The sequence below is a fragment of the Choloepus didactylus genome, chromosome X (genome assembly GCF_015220235.1).
Source record: "Choloepus didactylus isolate mChoDid1 chromosome X, mChoDid1.pri, whole genome shotgun sequence".
Taxonomy (NCBI): Eukaryota; Metazoa; Chordata; class Mammalia; order Pilosa; family Megalonychidae; genus Choloepus; species Choloepus didactylus.
In genome coordinates, this window is record NC_051334.1 from 120933227 (window position 1) to 120954692 (window position 21466).

The 21466-nt window shown below is 39.6% G+C and overlaps 1 long non-coding RNA gene across 3 annotated transcripts in view; it reads right to left on the reverse strand.

The window, feature by feature from the left end:
* Positions 1–215: 215 nt before the first annotated feature.
* LOC119522566 overlaps positions 216–21466 on the reverse strand; it is a 143609-nt gene continuing 122358 nt past the window's right edge. For all 3 annotated transcript variants that reach the window (XR_005214471.1, XR_005214469.1, XR_005214470.1), the window contains 3 exons: positions 17960–18924; positions 606–844; positions 216–411 (listed from right to left, as the gene is read on the reverse strand). This is a non-coding gene — a long non-coding RNA (uncharacterized LOC119522566). The remainder of the gene's footprint in view (positions 412–605; positions 845–17959; positions 18925–21466) is intronic.

Genomic DNA, 21466 nt, shown 5'->3' on the forward strand with positions numbered 1-21466 from the left:
CCAGAGCAGCTCTCAGTTTTGTCTTCAAAACTGTAGAGGACTTGACTTTCCCTGGGTCACCATCATCCCTTCAAGCTCCTTAAAATGTCAGTACCTTGCTTCAAAGTCATTCAACGGTGATAATCCCCATGCTTTTATTTGCACAATTAATTAGGGGGTTTACTAAGTACTTTTGGTGTCAAGGACTGCTTTGGAATGAAAAAGCAACACATAAACACATTTAAAAAAAAATAATGGATCATTATATGGTTCTTTCTTGAGAAAGAGCTAAAATAAATTCCAAGTAGCGTGTAGTCATCCAACGAGTAGCTGGAAATAGGCGGGGAGGCTTGGAGGGATTTGGGTGGATATCTTGGTTAAATTCTCATTGCATTGGAAGAGATTGCTTCACCCATCGCATTCAAATGCCACCTGGAGAACCAAAGAGGAAGATGGAAGGGTGAAGTGGCAGAGAGAAGGGCTGGTTCACCCTCTCTTTCCTCTCCCTCCCCAAGCTATGATCTGAGAACAGACCTTTCTTTACCAGAGTTCATGTCCCTGCAGAGATAATTTGCATATCCATCACACCTGCTGTGAATGCAGTCTTGCTAAGCACCCCAACATACCCAAGATACTGGGGACTCCAGGTCATCTTGCAACCTTCTGGCTGATAAGGCACAAGGCAGGTGAAGACGCTAAGGAGTGCCATCTCCCAGTGGGCCATCGCCAAACAGCCTCCCTGATTCCAAGCAGCGAGCTTGTCCTACACCTCGGCCGCTTCATTTCTGTGCAACCGAGAGAGCCTGACGTTTCATTTCAGTAAGGATCCCTCAGGAGTTGCATCCCATCAACTAAAATGGGGAGGCTTGACCACGAGAACAAAAACAACAAACGGAAATTGCTATTACATGCAATATCCAAAATGTAACAGAACTATGCACTTTAATAATTTATTAAAAATCCAACATAAATGTTCACTTTCTCATTATATTTCCCATTACCTAGGCAAATCATATGCTCAATATTCTGCTTGCACTACGTTCTCTTCTGCTGGAAGGGTGATTCTACATAATGTTTTTATTTTGCCATTGTTTGCTTTTTTCATTAGGTTATTTCCTTTGCTTCAGTGTTATAGAATGGGAAAATCCCTGCTCTGTTTCTTCTTTCTGTATTTACAGGTAGGTGCATTTTATCTCTCTCTCTCTCTTTCTCTCTCTCTCTCTCTCTCTCTCTCTCTTTCTCACACACACACACGTGCTATTCATACAATTATGACATTATTAAAAACCTAAGTAATAAAAATTACATTTTAAAAGCATGCACAAAACCTGATCCTGGGACAAGGTACCCTATATAATTGAGAATCACTTACCTTTGTTAGATCTTAGCCTTCTCCTAGGTATGGTTGAGCAATTAACCTGGAAAACTTTAACATCCCTTATAACCTTGCAATGCATTTGATCTATAGATGTAGGAAGCTTGAGCTTCGAGTGTAAGGCTGCTGTACCTTAAATGATAATTCTGCTGCTACCCAGGCCCGACAGGTGATGGCCCTGGAACTTCAGAAGGCCTCAAATGTAAACTTGTTCTCTCTTGAGGCATATTTTACAAAGAAAGTGGGGGCCCTGGGAACACCCTGTCCTGGAGCTGGGTTCAGTGGAGTTCCCAGGCAAGTAACCCGTTTAGTGACTATAGGAAACGGTACCTTCAGAATGTCTTTTTGCATCATGCTGTATTCAGAGAGGTGAGTTCAACTAAAAGATGCCTTTCACCCTGGAGATAACGGTGGTTGAGCCACCTGCCACTTCACCATTTCAGCCAACTGATTCCATTGGTTTTGATTTTTTTAATGGCTGTCTCCCTGTTATTGCCTCTGTCTGCTATTAGAAGGGAGAAAAAGTACCTCCACTAATAGGTATGCTAAAAGTCAGACCAAAATAACTTAACTCTCCCACAGTCCCACCATCAGCTCTTTCCTCTCTCCTCCCCTCCCAGCTGATTCAAAGCAGACCCTCCCCAGTTATCACTTTGTTCCATGACCAACAGGAATGCCTCATGGAAATTCAAGCCATTATGGATTAGTTTCCTGGGGCAGCCATAGCAAATCACCACATTTTTTCCTTAAAAAATAGGAATTTATTCTCCCTGGTTCTACAGGACCAAAGTTCAAAATCAAGGTGTTAAGAGGACACCTCTGACGGCTGTATGAAAGGCTCCTTCCTAGCTTCTTCCAGCTTCTGGTGTCTCCAGGCGTTCCTTGGCTTGGGCAGGATCACAGCCTTCTCCCCTAGGTGTCTATGCCCCAAATCTCTCTCTGTATGTGTTTATAAGTCCAAGTGTCATTGGATTCCGGATAACCCAGGATGATCCCTTCTCAAGATTCTTAACTTGATTACATCTGCAAAGACCTTTATTCCACATAAGGTCACATTCATGGCTTTTGGAGCTCTTAGCACTTGCACATATCTTTTGGGAACCCACCATTCAACCACTACACATTAAGAGATTCATGTCCCTATTTTGCTTCTAGTCTCATGTTAAACAGCATCCATTTACAAACTAAAATAGTTACTCACCCTTTCTTGAAAGGATAACATGTTTTCTCCTTCTGTATGTCTTCCCACAGCTCTGGCTGTCTTGCCTGAGGTAATATCACAATCTACCTTTTATGACTTGGTGACAACCTGCTTCGTCAACCTACCTGCTTCTTGAAAATAAATCCATATTTTATTTACCAAGGAATCCATACAATGCCTTGCACATAATAAGCATGTAACATTTGGTAAAGTGACATCAATTTATCTGAAGTATAAGCTTTTAATTGTTTTAAAGAAAAATAGCTGTTTTTCCATGTCATTTCAGAATTATTCTCTTGTTACATGTGCCCTTTACTGTGAAGCCATGGAGATCTTTTTTTTTCATTTCATACATCATTTGCTAAGATGGCCTTTGAATGCAACAGAACATGGGGCTTTAGGAAACAAAATGCTGTTGAAAATAAATTATTCTCACTCTTCGTACTGGGACCCAAAAGTCTCACCTTATTAATGGGCTCAGAGACTCTCACAAAGCAAACCTGGCAGTTGAAGACAGCTGAACCCTGGCTTAATGGGAACCCTCATTAATCAGAAAAGAACTTCAAGGTCGAGATGAAGGCAGCTGGGAGCAGCAGCCCTGCAGCAAAATCCTCTCTCAGGACATGAGGAAAGAGCATTTGGATGGAGAATGCACAGCAAAAGTGTGTGGCTCGTCATCCTTTCAGCCTAGTTTGCCTGAACAGAGTAGCCTGTGCATGTAAAACATGCCTTGTTCCTTAGGGTAAAGCTAAGGTGCTTTAACTGATGGAGCCCAAAGCTTCATGGCTTAACCAACAGCCAGAGTTAAGCCCAAAATGGGTGATTCTGGTTGGTTGCCATGGTCTTCCAAGTGTTGATTCAGAAACCTACATCCTTCCCTTTGGTGTCTCTCTCTCACCTGCAACCCTTGCCTCCAAGTTCACTCTGGATGCTGATATTAAATCAGAGGGAGAGGATAGAGAAGACACACCAACTTCTTACCATCTGCTCACCACTCCATTGGCAAGATGTGGTCCTACGGCCCCACCCAGATGCCAGATGCATGGTGGGGGTGGAGGGGCCTGGCTAAAATATACACAGGTGCAAAAGCCATTTACACCAGTGACTGAACCCCATGGAAGTGGAACACGAAACTTTGGGATCCACGTCCAACTCAACTGTACTTGGGAAGAAACTTTCTAGTTCCAGACCAAAACAATTCCCATGTCTACTTGGGTGTCCATCCTTCAAGAATTTGCCCCTATAATTCATCACTCTTTTTGTCAGTGGCTTGCTTTTTTCTCATGGAAACTGATTCTGGATACATATTTTGATTTTGAGGCTTGTTTTCTATATTCTACTCATGCCTTTGAGTTGCCTCCAAACCAGAATGCTGATTTGATTTGATAGTTATTTCACTGACTTTAATTAGCTGAATGGCAAAGAAAAATCCCAAGATTGTCTTCATGATTGTGAAACAGCATAGATTCCACATCAGAATACCTCCTCCTGATAGGACCCCAAAAGTGAGCATTCAGAAGGAGCATTGAGTGAGTGAGAACCATTGGCAGCATGGAATTCAAGATGGAGCTCTATACTTCCCTCCATTCAGCAAATATTTATTTAACATACATGGTATTGAACACGAGTCAGGTCCTGAGAATAAAAGATGTATAAGATGCAAGATGTGCATGGGCTTTGACTTTCTCATAGGCTAAATGTGACAACAGACACGTGAACAAATCATTATAGAAAAATGTAGTGCATATCGTAATGGACAGACATGATAAATAGACCAAATGGGTCAAAAGGGATTCTCCTTCTGCTCCACAATGCTCTACAAGCAGAGAGGCTAGGACATATTTATCCCATCATAAAGAACCCAGGTGGTATCACAAACAGAGATGAATGGTATTCTCTTTCTGTAGATAACTCTGATAAGAGAACGATGGATTATATCAGGACAGGAGAATGATGGACTATATCAAGGAAGTTCAGGTGGTTTCAAGTCCAGTGCACAGATAACGTTCTCAGATCCTATTGTCCTGATGGCCAGGAGAGCGATTTGATCTCTTACAATCAATAGCAGATAGCATGGAGAGGAACTAAGGAAAGTTACCTAGCAGCCTGGAAGACAGGGATTTACCTAGTCTAACTTTGTAGACAGCCAACCCTGGTCTTCACAGCATCTTCTACACTGAAATTCAATTCTATTAGACTGTGGGAAGAGTGATGAAAACCTTAGAGTATCGTGTGTGTCTTCCTAATGTCACAGTGAATTAATTTAACTTACTGCAATTCAGCAGGGAGGACGTCTCTCTCATTTGTCTTCCTGACCCAGAGCTGGGTCACAAAACCAGAGCTCTGTTTGTGTTCTTTACATCACTTGACTCCTTGGGGACACCCTTCTCCTTAACAATATAGGAAAAACAGGGACTCCTATGCTATGATTCCATATTTTAGCTTCTTTAAAAAGGAAGACATTACACTGGAACCATGGATACAAAATGTAAGCCATTCTTTGTGGAACTTATTCATGGGGAAAGTTCATTTATTTCCTGTGTCTCTGGATTCAAGTATCAGTTAGTGTTCAGTGACCAAACTACCTTCCAAATCTTACTGTGATAGTGTCACCTCAAGGGAATTAATTATTCAGATTAGAAGGTGATATTGAATGCTGATCACAATTACATGATTAGCTCTTTGACTGAATACCCCAAATGTGGTTTTCTTTCCCCTCCCCATAATAAGGCTGACTTAGTGTGTGATACAGAAGACAGTGGTGCTGCATCAATGTCGTTTCAGACACAAGACTCCTGAAGATCACTGAAAAAAAAAAAAAAACCCTTGGATACTCAGCAACATCCATCATGGAATTCCAAGCCAAGGTTCTTCAGCCTGGCAAGAGCTGTCAAAAAAGCACACTGTACAAGCCACAAAACAATAGCCACTCTCCAGAATTGTGCTCCAAACATAATCTCCCTGGCAGAAAGAATCAATAGTTTTATAGTTAGACTGAACAATGATATTTTTGCATGATGCACTGAGTATTTTTTTTTTTTTTGCACAATTACCATGAAAATAACCCCCTGTGGTAACATTCAGAGTGCAATACTCCGGGTGGCAGGGCTTTTTCTTACTGATACAAACCCATCCCTGACACTCTGATCTCTTATCTTTAAAGTGTACTTGCATGCTAAGATATGCCACTTAAGTAAACACTTAGGAATGTATAACCCTCATTCATTTGGTTCATATAGATATGACTTTATTAACCTAATTGTATTCAGATTGTCAAGAACCTGAAAACAAGAAATTATAGGGCTTCTATTTCTAACCCTCCTAACAAAAACTATTGATGATGCTGTATAAAATAAGAAAATATTCAAATTCCAAAATCTAAGGGACAATAAGAAGTCAGAAAGACTTCCTGGGCATCGTAGAACTCAGAGAAACTAAGCTTCCATTTTCACAAACCCACAGAGCCTAATAATAGCTGTACCTACATCCATCTTGAACTCCATAGGGCCACACCCTCAAGGTAAGGGTGAACTTGGGCCAGCCCAAATAAAACTCCCAGATGACCCACACAATTGTGAGAAATAATTTGTTTGTTGTTTTAACTCACTAAATTTTGGGGTGATTTGTTACACAGCATAAGCCAATTGCTAGCATGGTGTAGCCAAGGTGATTATATCAAGGTAATAATTAGTGAGGTCTTTCATGACACTCATCAGATAGACCTGGTTCTCCTACCCACACCGTGTGATTGCATGCCCTTTCTCTCTAGGAGTTCAGTGTGGGCGTGTGATAAATTAGCAGAAGTCACAGCTGTCAATTCTGGGGAAAATTTTAAGAGTCAAGCTTATCTGCCATCTTCCTTCTTCCCGTTTTCCACAGAAAACAGCCATTGTCTTCAAGGCAATAGACCATCAGCCCATTCTCAAAGTAAGAGCAACTCAAAGCAGGAGCAGGACATTTTGTGCAGCCTTAAATCCACGGATCTCTGTGGTTGTTTGCTACAAAGACATAACCTGACTCATAACTGAGACATAACCAAATAAAAGCAGAAAAATATCTCACTTCTGAATCTCTAACCTTAAGCAATCCTTCACTTTGGCTTGCAACTGAAAATCTCCTTCCCTGGGTATTCTGAAAAACCTCAAGCCTAAAATTCAGTTTAAAATTCAATTTGGACTGGTGCCATCTCCAGTTGCCTGGCGGAAATGAAATTATATAAACTATCAAGAGGAGCCCAGGTCCTAAAGATTTCTGACAGATAAAATTTCCAAAATATGAGAGTATTGGGTTGAATCATGTCCAAGAAAAGCTCATGTCCACCCGGAACCTCAGAATGAGGCCTTATTTGGAAACAGGGTCTTAGCAGATGTCAGTAGTGAAGCATCTCAAGATGAGCTCACCCTGGATTAAGGAGGACTCTAAATTCAATATGACCCCTGTCCTTATAAGAAGAACAGAGACGCACAGAAAAGAAGTTTGTGTGAACATGAGGCAGGGACTGGAGTAATGCGTCCACTAGCTATGGAACACCAAGGATAGCCGGGAGCCAGGAATGGGGCAAGAAAACATTCTCCATGAGAGCCTTATCAGGGCAGCAAGCCAATTTCGGACTTCTGGTCTCCTGAACGGTGAGAGAATAAATTTTGGTTGCTTTAAGCCCTCCAGTTTGTGGTCATTTGTTACAGCAGTTGCAGGAAACTAACATAGTGAGCTTGCAGTAAAACAGTAGGCAACAAGATTATCTCTGCAAGCAATGCCGCTATCGGAATTTTTAGACATAGAATATGTGTGTTTTGTATGGTTAGAGGAATAAAACAACTGACAAACATGTAAGAATTAGATGCTATAAGAGAAGACTGAAGGAATTAAAGAACTAACAAGAGAGGCGGGGCAAGATGGCAGACTGGTGAGCTGTATGTTTAGTTACTCCTCCAGGAAAGTAGGTAGAAAGCCAGGAACTGCATGGACTGGACACCACAGAGCAATATGACTTTGGGCATACTTCATACAACACTCATGAAAACGCAGAACTGCTGAGATCAGCGAAATCTGTAAGTTTTTGTGGCCAGGGGACCCGCACCCCTCCCTGCCAGGCTCAGTCCCGTGGGAGGAGGGGCTGTCAGCTCCGGGAAGGAGAAGGGAGAACTGCAGTGGCAGCGCTTATCAGAAACTCATTCTACTGATCCAAACTCCAATCATAGATAGACTGAGACCAGACACCAGAGAATCTGAGAGCAGCCAGCCCAGCAGAGAGGAGACAGGCATAGAAAAAAACAACACGAAAAACTCCAAAATAAAAGCGGAGGATTTTTGGAGCTCTGGTGAACATAGAAAGGGGAAGGGCAGAGCTCAGGCCCTGAGGCTCATATGCAAATCCCGAAGAAAAGCTGATCTCTCTGCCCTGTGGACCTTTCCTTAATGGCCCTAATTGCTTTGTCTCTTAGCATTTCAACAACCCATTAGATCTCTGAGGAGGGCCCTTTTTTTTTTTTTTTTAATCCTTTTTTCTTTTTCTAAAACAATTACTCTAAGAAGCCCAATACAGAAAGCTTCAAAGACTTGCAATTTGGGCAGGTCAAGACAAGAGCAGAACTAAGAGAGCTCTGAGACAAAAGGCAACAATCCAGTGGCTGAGAAAATTCACTAAACACAACAACTTCCCAAGAAAAGGGGGGTGTCCGCTCACAGGCATCATCCTGGTGGACAGGAAACACTCCTGCCCATCGCCAGCCCCATAGCCCAGAACTGCCCCAGACAACCCAGTGTGATGGAAGCCCTTCAAATAACAGGCACACACCACAAAACTGGGCGTGGACATTAGCCTTCCCTGCAACCTAAGCTGATTGTCCCAGAGTTGGGAAGGTGGAGCAGTGTGAATTAACAGAGCCCCATTCAGCCATCATTTCAGCAGACTGGGAGCCTCCCTACACAGCCCAGCAGCCCAGAACTGCCCTGGGGGGACGGCACTCACCTGTGACATAGCACAGTCATCCCTCAGCAGAGGACCGGGGGTGCACAGCCTGGAAGACGGGCCCACTTGCAAGTCTCAGGAGCCATACGCCAATACCAAGGACTTCTGGGTCAGTGGCAGAGACAAACTGTGGCAGGACTGAACTGAAGGATTAGACTATTGCAGCAGCTTTAAAACTCTAGGATCACCAGGGAGATTTGATTGTTAGAGCCAACCCCCCTCCCTGACTGCCCAGAAACACGCCCCATATACAGGGCAGGCAACACCAACTACACACGCAAGCTTGGTACACCAATTGGACCTGACAAGACTCACTCCCCCACTCAACAAAAAGGCTAAGCAGGGGAGAACTGGCTTGTGGAGAACAGGTGGCTCGTGGACGCCACCTGCTGGTTAGTTAGAGAAAGTGTACTCCACAAAGCTGTAGATCTGATAAATTAGAGATAAGGACTTCAATTGGTCTACAAATCCTAAAAGAACCCTATCAAGTTCAGCAAATGCCAAGAGGCCAAAAACAACAGAAAATTATAAAGCATATGAAAAAAACAGACGATATGGATAACCCAAGCCCAAGCACCCAAATCAAAAGATCAGAAGAGACACAGCACCTAGAGCAGTTACTCAAAGAACTAAAGATGAACAATGAGACCATAGTAAGGGATACAAAGGATATCAAGAAGACCCTAGAAGAGCATAAAGAAGACATTGCAAGACTAAATAAAAAAATGGATGATCTTATGGAAATTAAAGAAACTGTTGACCAAATTAAAAAGATTCTGGACACTCATAGTACAAGACTAGAGGAAGTTGAACAACGAATCAGTGACCTGGAAGATGACAGAATGGAAAATGAAAGTATAAAAGAAAGAATGGGGAAAAAAATTGAAAAAATCGAAACGGACCTCAGGGATATGATAGATAATACGAAACGTGCGAATATAAGACTCATTGGTGTCCCAGAAGGGGAAGAAAAGGGTAAAGGTCTAGGAACAGTATTCAAAGAAATTGTTGGGGAAAACTTCCCAAATCTTCTAAACAACATAAATACACAAATCATAAATGCTCAGCGAACTCCAAATAGAATAAATCCAAATAAACCCACTCCGAGACATATTCTGATCACACTGTCAAACACAGAAGAGAAGGAGCAAATTCTGAAAGCAGCAAGAGAAAAGCAACTCACCACATACAAAGGAAACAGCATAAGACTAAGTAGTGACTACTCAGCAGCCACCATGGAGGCCAGAAGGCAGTGGCACGATATATTTAAAATTCTGAGTGAGAAAAATTTCCAACCAAGAATCCTTTATCCAGCAAAGCACTCCTTCAAATTTGAGGGAGAGCTTAAATTTTTCACAGACAAACAAATGCTGAGAGAATTTGCTAACAAGAGACCTGCCCTACTGGAGATACTAAAGGGAGCCCTACAGACAGAGAAACAAAGAAAGGACAGAGAGACTTGGAGAAAGGTTCAGTACTAAAGAGATTCGGTATGGGTACAATAAAGGATATTAATAGAGAGAGGGGAAAAATATGACAAACATAAACCAAAGGATAAGATGGCTGATTCAAGAAATGCCTTCACAGTTATAACTTTGAATGTAAATGGATTAAACTCCCCAATTAAAAGATATAGATTCGCAGAATGGATCAAAAAAAATGAACCATCAATATGTTGCATACAAGAGACTCATCTTAGACACAGGGACACAAAGAAACTGAAAGTGAAAGGATGGAAAAAAATATTTCATGCAAGCTACAGCCAAAAGAAAGCAGGTGTAGCAATATTAATCTCAGATAAAATAGACTTCAAATGCAGGGATGTTTTGAGAGACAAAGAAGGCCACTACATACTAATAAAAGGGGCAATTCAGCAAGAAGAAATAACAATCGTAAATGTCTATGCACCCAACCAAGGTGCCACAAAGTACATGAGAGAAACACTGGCAAAACTAAAGGAAGCAATTGATGTTTCCACAATAATTGTGGGAGACTTCAACACATCACTCTCTCCTATAGATAGATCAACCAGACAGAAGACCAATAAGGAAATTGAAAACCTAAACAATCTGATAAATGAATTAGATTTAACAGACATATACAGGACATTACATCCCAAATCACCAGGATACACATACTTTTCTAGTGCTCATGGAACTTTCTCCAGAATAGATCATATGCTGGGACATAAAACAAGCCTCAATAAATTTAAAAAGATTGAAATTATTCAAAGCACATTCTCTGACCACAATGGAATACAATTAGAAGTCAATAACCATCAGAGACTTAGAAAATTCACAAATACCTGGAGGTTAAACAACACACTCCTAAACAATCAGTGGGTTAAAGAAGAAATAGCAAGAGAAATTGCTCAATATATAGAGACGAATGAAAATGAGAACACAACATACCAAAACCTATGGGATGCAGCAAAAGCAGTGCTAACGGGGAAATTTATAGCACTAAACGCATATATTAAAAAGGAAGAAAGAGCCAAAATCAAAGAACTAGTGGATCAACTGAAGAAGCTAGAAAATGAACAGCAAACCAATCCTAAACCAAGTAGAAGAAAAGAAATAACAAGGATTAAAGCAGAAATAAATGACATAGAGAACAAAAAAACAATAGAGAGGATAAATATCACCAAAAGTTGGTTCTTTGAGGAGATCAACAAGATTGACAAGCCCCTCGCTAGACTGACAAAATCAAAAAGAGAGAAAACCCATATAAACAAAATAATGAATGAAAAAGGTGACATAACTGCAGATCCTGAAGAAATTAAAAAAATTATAAGAGGATATTATGAACAACTTTCTGGCAACAAACTGGATAATGTAGAGGAAATGGACAATTTCCTGGAAACATATGAACAACCTAGACTGACCAGAGAAGAAATAGAAGACCTCAACCAACCCATCACAAGCAAAGAGATCCAATCAGTCATCAAAAATCTTCCCACAAATAAATGCCCAGGGCCAGATGGCTTCACAGGGGAATTCTACCAAACTTTCCAGAAAGAACTGACACCAATCTTACTCAAACTCTTTCAAAACATCGAAGAAAATGGAACACTACCTAACTCATTTTATGAAGCTAACATCAATCTAATACCAAAACCAGGCAAAGATGCTACAAAAAAGGAAAACTACCGACCAATCTCCCTAATGAATATAGATGCAAAAATCCTCAACAAAATACTTGCAAATCGAATCCAAAGACACATTAAAAAAATCATACACCATGACCAAGTGGGGTTCATTCCAGGCATGCAAGGATGGTTCAACATAAGAAAATCAATCAATGTATTACAACACATTAACAAGTCAAAAGGGAAAAATCAATTGATCATCTCAATAGATGCTGAAAAAGCATTTGACAAAATCCAACATCCCTTTTTGATAAAAACACTTCAAAAGGTAGGAATTGAAGGGAACTTCCTCAACATGATAAAGAGCATATATGAAAAACCCACAGCCAGCATAGTACTCAATGGTGAGAGACTGAAAGCCTTCCCTCTAAGATCAGGAAGAAGACAAGGATGCCCGCTGTCACCACTGTTATTCAACATTGTGCTGGAAGTGCTAGCCAGGGCAATCCGGCAAGACAAAGAAATAAAAGGCATCCAAATTGGAAAAGAAGAAGTAAAACTGTCATTGTTTGCAGATGATATGATCTTATATCTAGAAAACCCTGAGAAATCGACGATACAGCTACTAGAGCTAATAAACAAATTTAGCAAAGTAGCGGGATACAAGATTAATGCACATAAGTCAGTAATGTTTCTATATGCTAGAAATGAACAAACTGAAGAGACACTCAAGAAAAAGATACCATTTTCAATAGCAACTAAAAAAATCAAGTATCTAGGAATAAACTTAACCAAAGATGTAAAAGACCTATACAAAGAAAACTACATAACTCTACTAAAAGAAATAGAAGGGGACCTTAAAAGATGGAAAAATATTCCATGTTCATGGATAGGAAGGCTAAATGTCATTAAGATATCAATTCTACCCAAACTCATCTACAGATTCAATGCAATCCCAATCAAAATTCCAACAACCTACTTTGCAGACTTGGAAAAGCTAGTTATCAAATTTATTTGGAAAGGGAAGATGCCTCGAATTGCTAAAGACACTCTAAAAAGAAAAACGAAGTGGGAGGACTTACACTCCCTGACTTTGAAGCTTATTATAAAGCCACAGTTGCCAAAACAGCATGGTACTGGCACAAAGATAGACATATAGATCAATGGAATCGAATTGAGAATTCAGAGATAGACCCTCAGATCTATGGCCGACTGATCTTTGATAAGGCCCCCAAAGTCACTGAACTGAGTCATAATGGTCTTTTCAACAAATGGGGCTGGGAGAGTTGGATATCCATATCCAAAAGAATGAAAGAGGACCCCTACCTCACCCCCTACACAAAAATTAACTCAAAATGGACCAAAGATCTCAATATAAAAGAAAGTACCATAAAACTCCTAGAAGATAATGTAGGAAAACATCTTCAAGACCTTGTATCAGGCGGCCACTTCCTAGACTTTACACCCAAAGCACAAGCAACAAAAGAGAAAATAGATAAATGGGAACTCCTCAAGCTTAGAAGTTTCTGCACCTCAAAGGAATTTCTCAAAAAGGTAAAGAGGCAGCCAACTCAATGGGAAAAAATTTTTGGAAACCATGTATCTGACAAAAGACTGATATCTTGCATATATAAAGAAATCCTACAACTCAATGACAATAGTACAGACAGCCCAATTATAAAATGGGCAAAAGATATGAAAAGACAGTTCTCTGAAGAGGAAATACAAATGGCCAAGAAACACACGAAAAAATGTTCAGCTTCACTAGCTATTAGAGAGATGCAAATTAAGACCACAATGAGATACCATCTAACACCGATTAGAATGGCTGCCATTAAACAAACAGGAAACTACAAATGCTGGAGGGGATGTGGAGAAATTGGAACTCTTATTCATTGTTGGTGGGACTGTATAATGGTTCAGCCACTCTGGAAGTCAGTCTGGCAGTTCCTTAGAAAACTAGATATAGAGTTACCATTCGATCCAGCGATTGCACTTCTCGGTATATACCCGGAAGATCGGAAAGCAGTGACACGAACAGATATCTGCACGCCAATGTTCATAGCAGCATTATTCACAATTGCCAAGAGATGGAAACAACCCAAATGTCCTTCAACAGATGAGTGGATAAATAAAATGTGGTATATACACACGATGGAATACTACGCGGCAGTAAGAAGGAACGATCTCGTGAAACATATGACAACATGGATGAACCTTGAAGACATAATGCTGAGCGAAATAAGCCAGGCACAAAAAGAGAAATATTATATGCTACCACTAATGTGAACTTTGAAAAATGTAAAACAAATGGTTTATAATGTAGAATGTAGGGGAACTAGCAATAGAGAGCAATTAAGGAAGGGGGAACAATAATCCAAGAAGAACAGATAAGCTATTTAACATTCTGGGGATGCCCAGGAATGACTATGGTCTGTTAATTTCTGATGGATATAGTAGGAACAAGTTCACAGAAATGTTGCTATATTAGGTAACTTTCTTGGGGTAAAGTAGGAACAGGTTGGAAGTTAAGCAGTTATCTTAGGTTAGTTGTCTTTTTCTTACTCCCTTGTTATGGTCTCTTTGAAATGTTCTTTTATTGTATGTTTGCTTTCTTTTTAACTTTTTTTTCATACAGTTGATTTAAAAAAGAAGGGAAAGTTAAAAAAAAAAAAAGAAAAACAAGGAAAAAAAAAGATGCAGTGCCCCCTTGAGGAGCCTGTGGAGAATGCAGGGGTATTGGCCTACCCCACCTCGATGGTTGCTAACATGACCACAGACATAGGGGACTGGTGGTTTGATGGGTTGAGCCCTCTACCATAGGTTTTACCCTTGGGAAGATGGTTGCTGCAAAGGAGAGGCTAGGCCTCCCTATGGTTGTGCCTAAGAGCCTCCTCTCGAATGCCTCTTTGTTGCTCAGATGTGGCCCTCTCTCTCTGGCTAAGCCAACTTGAAAGGTGAAATCACTGCCCTCCCCCCTACGTGGGATCAGACACCCAGGGGAGTGAATCTCCCTGGCAACTTAGAATATGACTCCCGGGGAGGAATGTAGACCCGGCATCGTGGGATGGAGAACATCTTCTTGACCAAAAGGGGGATGTGAAAGAAATGAAATAAGCTTCAGTGGCAGAGAGATTCCAAAACGAGCCGAGAGGTCACTCTGGAGGGCACTCTTACGCACACTGTAGACAACCCTTTTTAGGTTCTAAAGAATTGGGGTAGCTGGTGGTGGATACCTGAAACTATCAAACTACAACCCAGAACCCATGAATCTCGAAGACAGTTGTATAAAAATGTAGCTTATGAGGGGTGACAATGGGATTGGGAAAGCCATAAGGACCACACTCCACTTTGTCTAGTTTATGGATGGATGAGTAGAAAAATAGGGGAAGGAAACAAACAGACAAAGGTACCCAGTGTTCTTTTTTACTTCAATTGCTCTTTTTCACTCTAATTATTATTCTTGTTATTTTTGTGTGTGTGCTAATGAAGGTGTCAGGGATTGATTTAGGTGATGAATGTACAACTATGTAATGGTACTGTAAACAATCGAAAGTACGATTTGTTTTGTATGACTGCGTGGTATGTGAATATATCTCAATAAAATGAAGATTTAAAAAAAAGTTAAAAAACACTTAGAATAAATAATTAAACTAAAAAAGAAGGTCTAAACAGAGAGAGGGAAACAAACATGCAAAGGGCAAAAGAAATACAAATAAAGTAATGAGCTATAGACATAAATCCAGATAATGAGATTATGTGGGGGCGGGCATCATTTTGGAAATGTAATATGCTGCAAATTTTGGCACATCATCTAACAAAAATCTATCAAAATTGAATACCCTTCTTCCTGGCATTTTCACTTTTAAATATTTACTTCCATGTATTCATTGAGGACCAAAAATGCTCTGAGTATATTCACTGCGATATGGACTGTAGTGGGAAAATGAATCAATAAAACTCAGAAAACAACCTAAACGTTGAAGAATAAGGATCTGTTTTTTTTTAAATACACTATGTGTATGTGTGTATGTATAAACACATACACATCCCCATTAAAAATAACATAAAAGTTCATTTGTATGTGCTGATATTAAGAGATTAGGTATACATGCATTAATGTTATTCAATATGTGTTAATTCAATGAGTGAAATAAATGAATGGATTGAAGGAGAGTGAGCAGTCTTCTTCTCTGCACTGATTACACAGATAAATAGTTTGATAGATGATTGATAGGTGGCTAGATAGATAGATAGATAGATAATAGATATAGATTAGGTAGGTAGACAGATGATAGAGAGATAATGATAAACAACAGATAGATGACAGAGAAAGAGATATAGATAATAGATATAGATTAGATAGACAGATGTATAGATAGATGATAGATAGATAATGATAGAAAACAGACAGATGACAGAGAAAGATGATAGATAATAGATATAGATTAGGTAGGTAGACAGATGGATGGATAGATGATAGATAGATAATGATAGACAACAGATGACAAATAAAGATGATAGATAGATAATAGATATAGATTAGGTAGGTAGACGGATAGATAGATGATAGATAATGATAGGCAACAGAAAGATGACAGAGAAAGAGATCGAGATGATAGATAACTGATACAGATTAGATGGTAGATGATAGATCAATAGATACTGATAGATAACAGATAGATGATAAAGAAAGAGATAGATAGAGATGATAGATAATAGATATAGATGAGAGAGAGAGGGAGGGAGCCAGAGGAGGGAAAGAGATGTATAAAGGAGGAAATCCTGAAGTATAATGGGGTGCAAATCATGATCCCATTTGTACAAAAGGGACCACACATAAATCTGCATGTACTGTACCACTGTAAAAATGGGGAGTCATGTACAAATATACTTTTCCCCACATGGAAGCCTGCTGTCCTGAGCCCTCACACACGACTTAAATAGATTTACTGCTTCCCGATAAGCCCCATGTACTGAGGCCAGAAGTGTGAACGCCATAGATGAGCTCCTGTTAGCTCCTAATTCTGGAAGCAATTTGCTGCTGCCCGTGAAATGTGGTTCCAAGATGCAGGAGAACAGAGAGGAAGTAGAAGGCGTTCTGGTTCGTTCTTTGGTGGGAGCTGTGCATCTTGCCAGGCTCTGCTCCTCTGCTAGTCCCCTCTTCAGTGATACGTGAACGTCCCCCCATTTCCTTGACTTCTGCGAGAAGCAAATGTTGGCTTCCTAAATCCTCACAGCCCACGGCCTGGGCAGTGAATCTGAAATTTAGCAGCCACCTCTCCTTACTTCCATTCTTACTTTCACTTCTGGCAGTGGTTCTGTAAGCACCTACTTCTCTGTGTTAAAGTTTTATATTTGAAACCCAGAATTTAGAGGGATGTCTTCTGTTTTTCTGATTGAACTGAATTGATGTAGATGATTATGTCCAGTGAGATGTATTGAGTATCAGAGGGATGAAGAGGGAACAGAGAAAGAGAGAATTTTAAGTTTTGTTCTATACTAATGGCATGTATTAGTTTAAACTTATTTTAAATCTTCTATAGTTTTATCCTAAACCTCTGACTTCACTCCCCAATCCTGCCCCTTCCTCCAATATACACATGCACAACACACATATAAATGCACACACACAAATACACCTTGCCAGGAAATTTTCTAGATAAAGATTCAATAGCAAAGTACTTGCTAGTCAATTCTAAGACTTCCAACTACACCATGGAGCCTGCCCTCATCTGGGCTTGTCTGCACGGAGGATTCCCATTCTGCATTATTCTCGGTCTCCAGTCCACCCAGAACCTCTCTGGGTATGTATCAGGGAAACTTTCCACCCTCATCCAATTCTATTCCATTGCAACCATTTAAAAATGTCTTACCAGACACATTAGTCTTTGAAACTACGATCTGCAACTACAGTTCACAACTCTCTGTCTCAATTTAGATGACACTCAGATATCTCAGTCTTCTCTCAGATCTGTTCAAAACTGAACACTGTTCCCCAAGCCCATCCCTCTCCCCCACCTCAGCAAACCACAACTTGCTCTAGTGCTCAAGCCAGAACTCTGTAGTCATATTCCTTATTTCCTTCTCTCTAGCCCCTACCTTTCATTCATCACCAAGTCTTCTTGGTTCTTCCTCCTAAATCGTACTCATGATGGTCTACTTCTCTCCATCACCCCTCTTGGGTAGCTTGACACATTTTTCCACATCCATGCTTGCCCGATTCCATCCATTCTCCACTCAACACCTGGAATACTCTTAAACTCAACCTTACCAGGCCATTGCCCCTCACATGATTTGCATGACCGATGCATCCATGCAAAATCTGGATTCTTCAGCTCTTACCTCCTTTTTTACCCACTTCTGCTCACTCAGCTGCAGCCACTTTGCTCCTTTTGCAACTCCTTAATTTCCCAAGCTCTTTCTATCTCAATCTTTCTGATATTTGGTTTCCCCTTCTGGAACTCTCTTCCCAAAGTATTTCATGCCCATCCTTCAGAAATCTTCTTAAATAGCAGTTCCTTGGTGCAGCTCAACCAGACTGCCTCCATTAAGTCAGCGTCACCCCAACATGGGCTCTGATGCCAATCTGAAGTTTTTCTTTTCTATCATTTATCACAATTTGAATCATTCTTTTGTGTGATTATCATTTCATTTCTGCCTCCCTAGTAAGCAGTGGGAGATCAAAGATCACGTCCCTTTCCTTCACTCATCTATCCTAGGGTATTGCACAGTGTTGTGCACAAATAGTACATGCTAAACACATCTGATGACTCATTGATAGATGAATGAATGAATGAACAAATGAATGGATTGTGGAACAGTGACCAGCCTTCTTCTCTGTATCAATTAAACATCAGCGTTGCACTTCATCTAGCATCTTCTTTTGTGTACTGTGTTTTCCATTTTACTTCTCTCTCTAAGACGAATTGTGAGCTCACAGCCTCGCTCACCATGATCCACTCCAAATCCAGTGGTGCAAATAACCTCTTTAGCTGTTGCAGTGGTTTCCTGGTCACTCATAATTAAGCTGCAGTTTGAGAACATGCTTCAGCACGTCCTTCAATGACACCATTTGTGCTACTGTTTGTAATTGCCTCTCTTCAGTCTGCTGAGAGAGAGCTCCCAGGACATTGTGATGCTCCAATTCTGCACATTTACCATCCCAGAGGAGTGGTTATGAGCCATGCAGAGAATCAGATGGTTCCCAGGCTTCAGTAAAAGAGTACTAAGCCCAGCACCTAATGTTCATAAAGACGTTGAGGGTACAACATTCTTCAGAAAACTCTGGCTGCAGGCAGTTAGAAAACCTAGAGAAATCCAGAGGGAACACTTGTTTTAGACATATATTTCCAAGTCCCCATCTCCCCCCACTGTTGTGACATCTTCCCCCATTAAGCAAATCGTAGAACCACTCTGTTCAACAACAAGCAAGCCCACCACAGTGTGTCTTGGTTTATGTTTAGACATAGTTCACTTTCTTCATAAGAATGTCTGAAGAGAAATTGCAGCTTTCAAAGGATGTGTTATGTGTGCACAACAGTGGACTCTATTTTGTGCTACACCAAATACATCTGGAAATCTTGTGCTGACTGTTCAATTGCTTCCCATTACTTTAATAGAAAGGTCTCCTTAAAGGCTTATGATGAGTGTACAAGTAATCACGTACTGTGATTTAAACAAATACCAGTGAATTATATAGTTGCATGTGCTGGAAAGGATAAATTTTAGGTTTATATATGGTACTAGAAAAAAATTTTTAAAAATAGGACTGTACAACACAAACAGTAAGCTCTAATGTAAACCATGGATTATGGTACAATTATAATAATAGTACAAGTATGATATATTCTCTCATGAATTGTAACAAAACTACAATTGTTAATCGTGGGGGGGAGGGTCGGTGGGATGGGAGCTCTGTATTTTCTGCATGATTTTTCTGCAAACCTACACTTCCAAATAAAGACAAAAACTAAAAAATGTTACCAACTTCTGATTTGCTCCAACTGTTTAAATTGTGATTTTCTTCTGATAAAAACATAGCAAAATGTTTTTCTTCTTCTGATAAAAACATAGCAAAGATACTGATATGTGCATTTACCAGAAATAAGGTAAAATTAAAACGTCAAGTGTTTTTCAAAAGCTCAAAAGAATATTCAAATTTGTATAAATTAAATCTGAAGTGCCCATTTCACATTAAAATAAAGGTATTTTAATGTCTCCAGATTAAAAGATAACTTGGCTATTCTGTAGGTTTCCACGCTTGCCTTACCTACAATTCTGCACCTTATCATCACCAACTTTTGCCATAAAGGCTGGAGAATCAATTCACTCCCTTGTAGCTAAGGTGGAGTATAACCCACAACTGGGGAGTCTGGGAAAGTTTTCTTCTCCTTGATTGCTAAACTGGATCACACCCAGCCAACTCCTCCCTTTCCACTTCTTGCTAGTTCTTGAAGCTAAAATGGCCAATCTGCAAAGCCAAGAAAAGGGCCAAGAGAAATGCAAATATTTCTTTTTATGTTTTTGCTTTTTTTATTGGAGAAGTTGTGGGTTTACAAAACAATCATGCATAAAATAGATGATTCCCAAATACCACCCTATTATTAACACCTTGCATGGGTGTGGAATATATGTTAAAATTGCTGAAAGCACATTTTCATAATTGTACTAGTAACCATAGTCCATGTTTAACTAAGGGCTCACTGTAAAATGTACTTCCATGGATTTTTTAAAAAATTTTTATTCTGTTACCATATATACAATCTAAACATTTCCCTCTAGTCACATTAAGATATATATTTCAGTGCTGATAATTACATTAGCAATGATGTGCTACCATTACAGCCATCCATCACCAACACACGTCCATCATTCAAAATAGGGATCCTATAACTTTCAAACCCCAGCGATCCATTCCCTATCCCCACCCCATCCCCTGGTAACTTTATTCTAGATTCTGACTCCATGAGTTTGTCTATTCTAATTATTTCAAGTGAGTGAGTTCATATAATATTTTTGCTTTTCATGTCTTAATAACACTATGTCTTTGCGTGAAATTAGCAACTTTTACCTCTACAATTCCTGGTGTGTAAAGAAAATAAATGGAAAATAAAAAAACTAAAATCCTATTTTTTAAGCCATTGCAAGTCAGATTTTTCTGTTGCTTGCTGACAAAAACATTTTAATAAAATAAAATGTATTTAATAAAATGTATGTGTGCATGCATGTTTTATAAGTGTATATGCATATATGTGTATTTTATTGCAAAGTAAGAGAAGGCATTTTAGTTGTGATCATAAGCCAACATTTATTAACTTAATTTTTGAAGCAAAGCCTTTCCAATTCACTATAGGTATTGTTGCTTTTCCAAAATTTATGAGAAAAATCTGCACTTAATTTTTTACTATAAAATTTTAATCATTTGAAAAGGTTGTAAAGTATATGCAAATTATAATATTTATAGTAATAAAGAGAAGCAAAAATTTCAGTGACTTCTAATGTAAAATGATGAAGCAAGTTTACAGTATTTTGCAAAACATGCATTTCTCTGGGTTCCATAAAAAACATCATCTTAACCAAGTAGTTGATTTTTAAAAATTAATGAAAACTTCTAGCAACTTAATTATGCAGATTTGCATTCACCGAAGTTCTCAGAGCAATAGTCATATGTTTGGTAGTTCATATAACCAAAGTGATTTAAAGAAAAGCTCAGAACTTTACTATAGGGAGGAGAACTTAGCCTGCAGTTAAGTAAAACATACTTAAAAGAGTCAGCCGAAGTCGAAGATTCAGTTTTGTTAAAGACCTGTACCTTCCCACATATCTGGAAAGCTGCAACACACCTCCAGC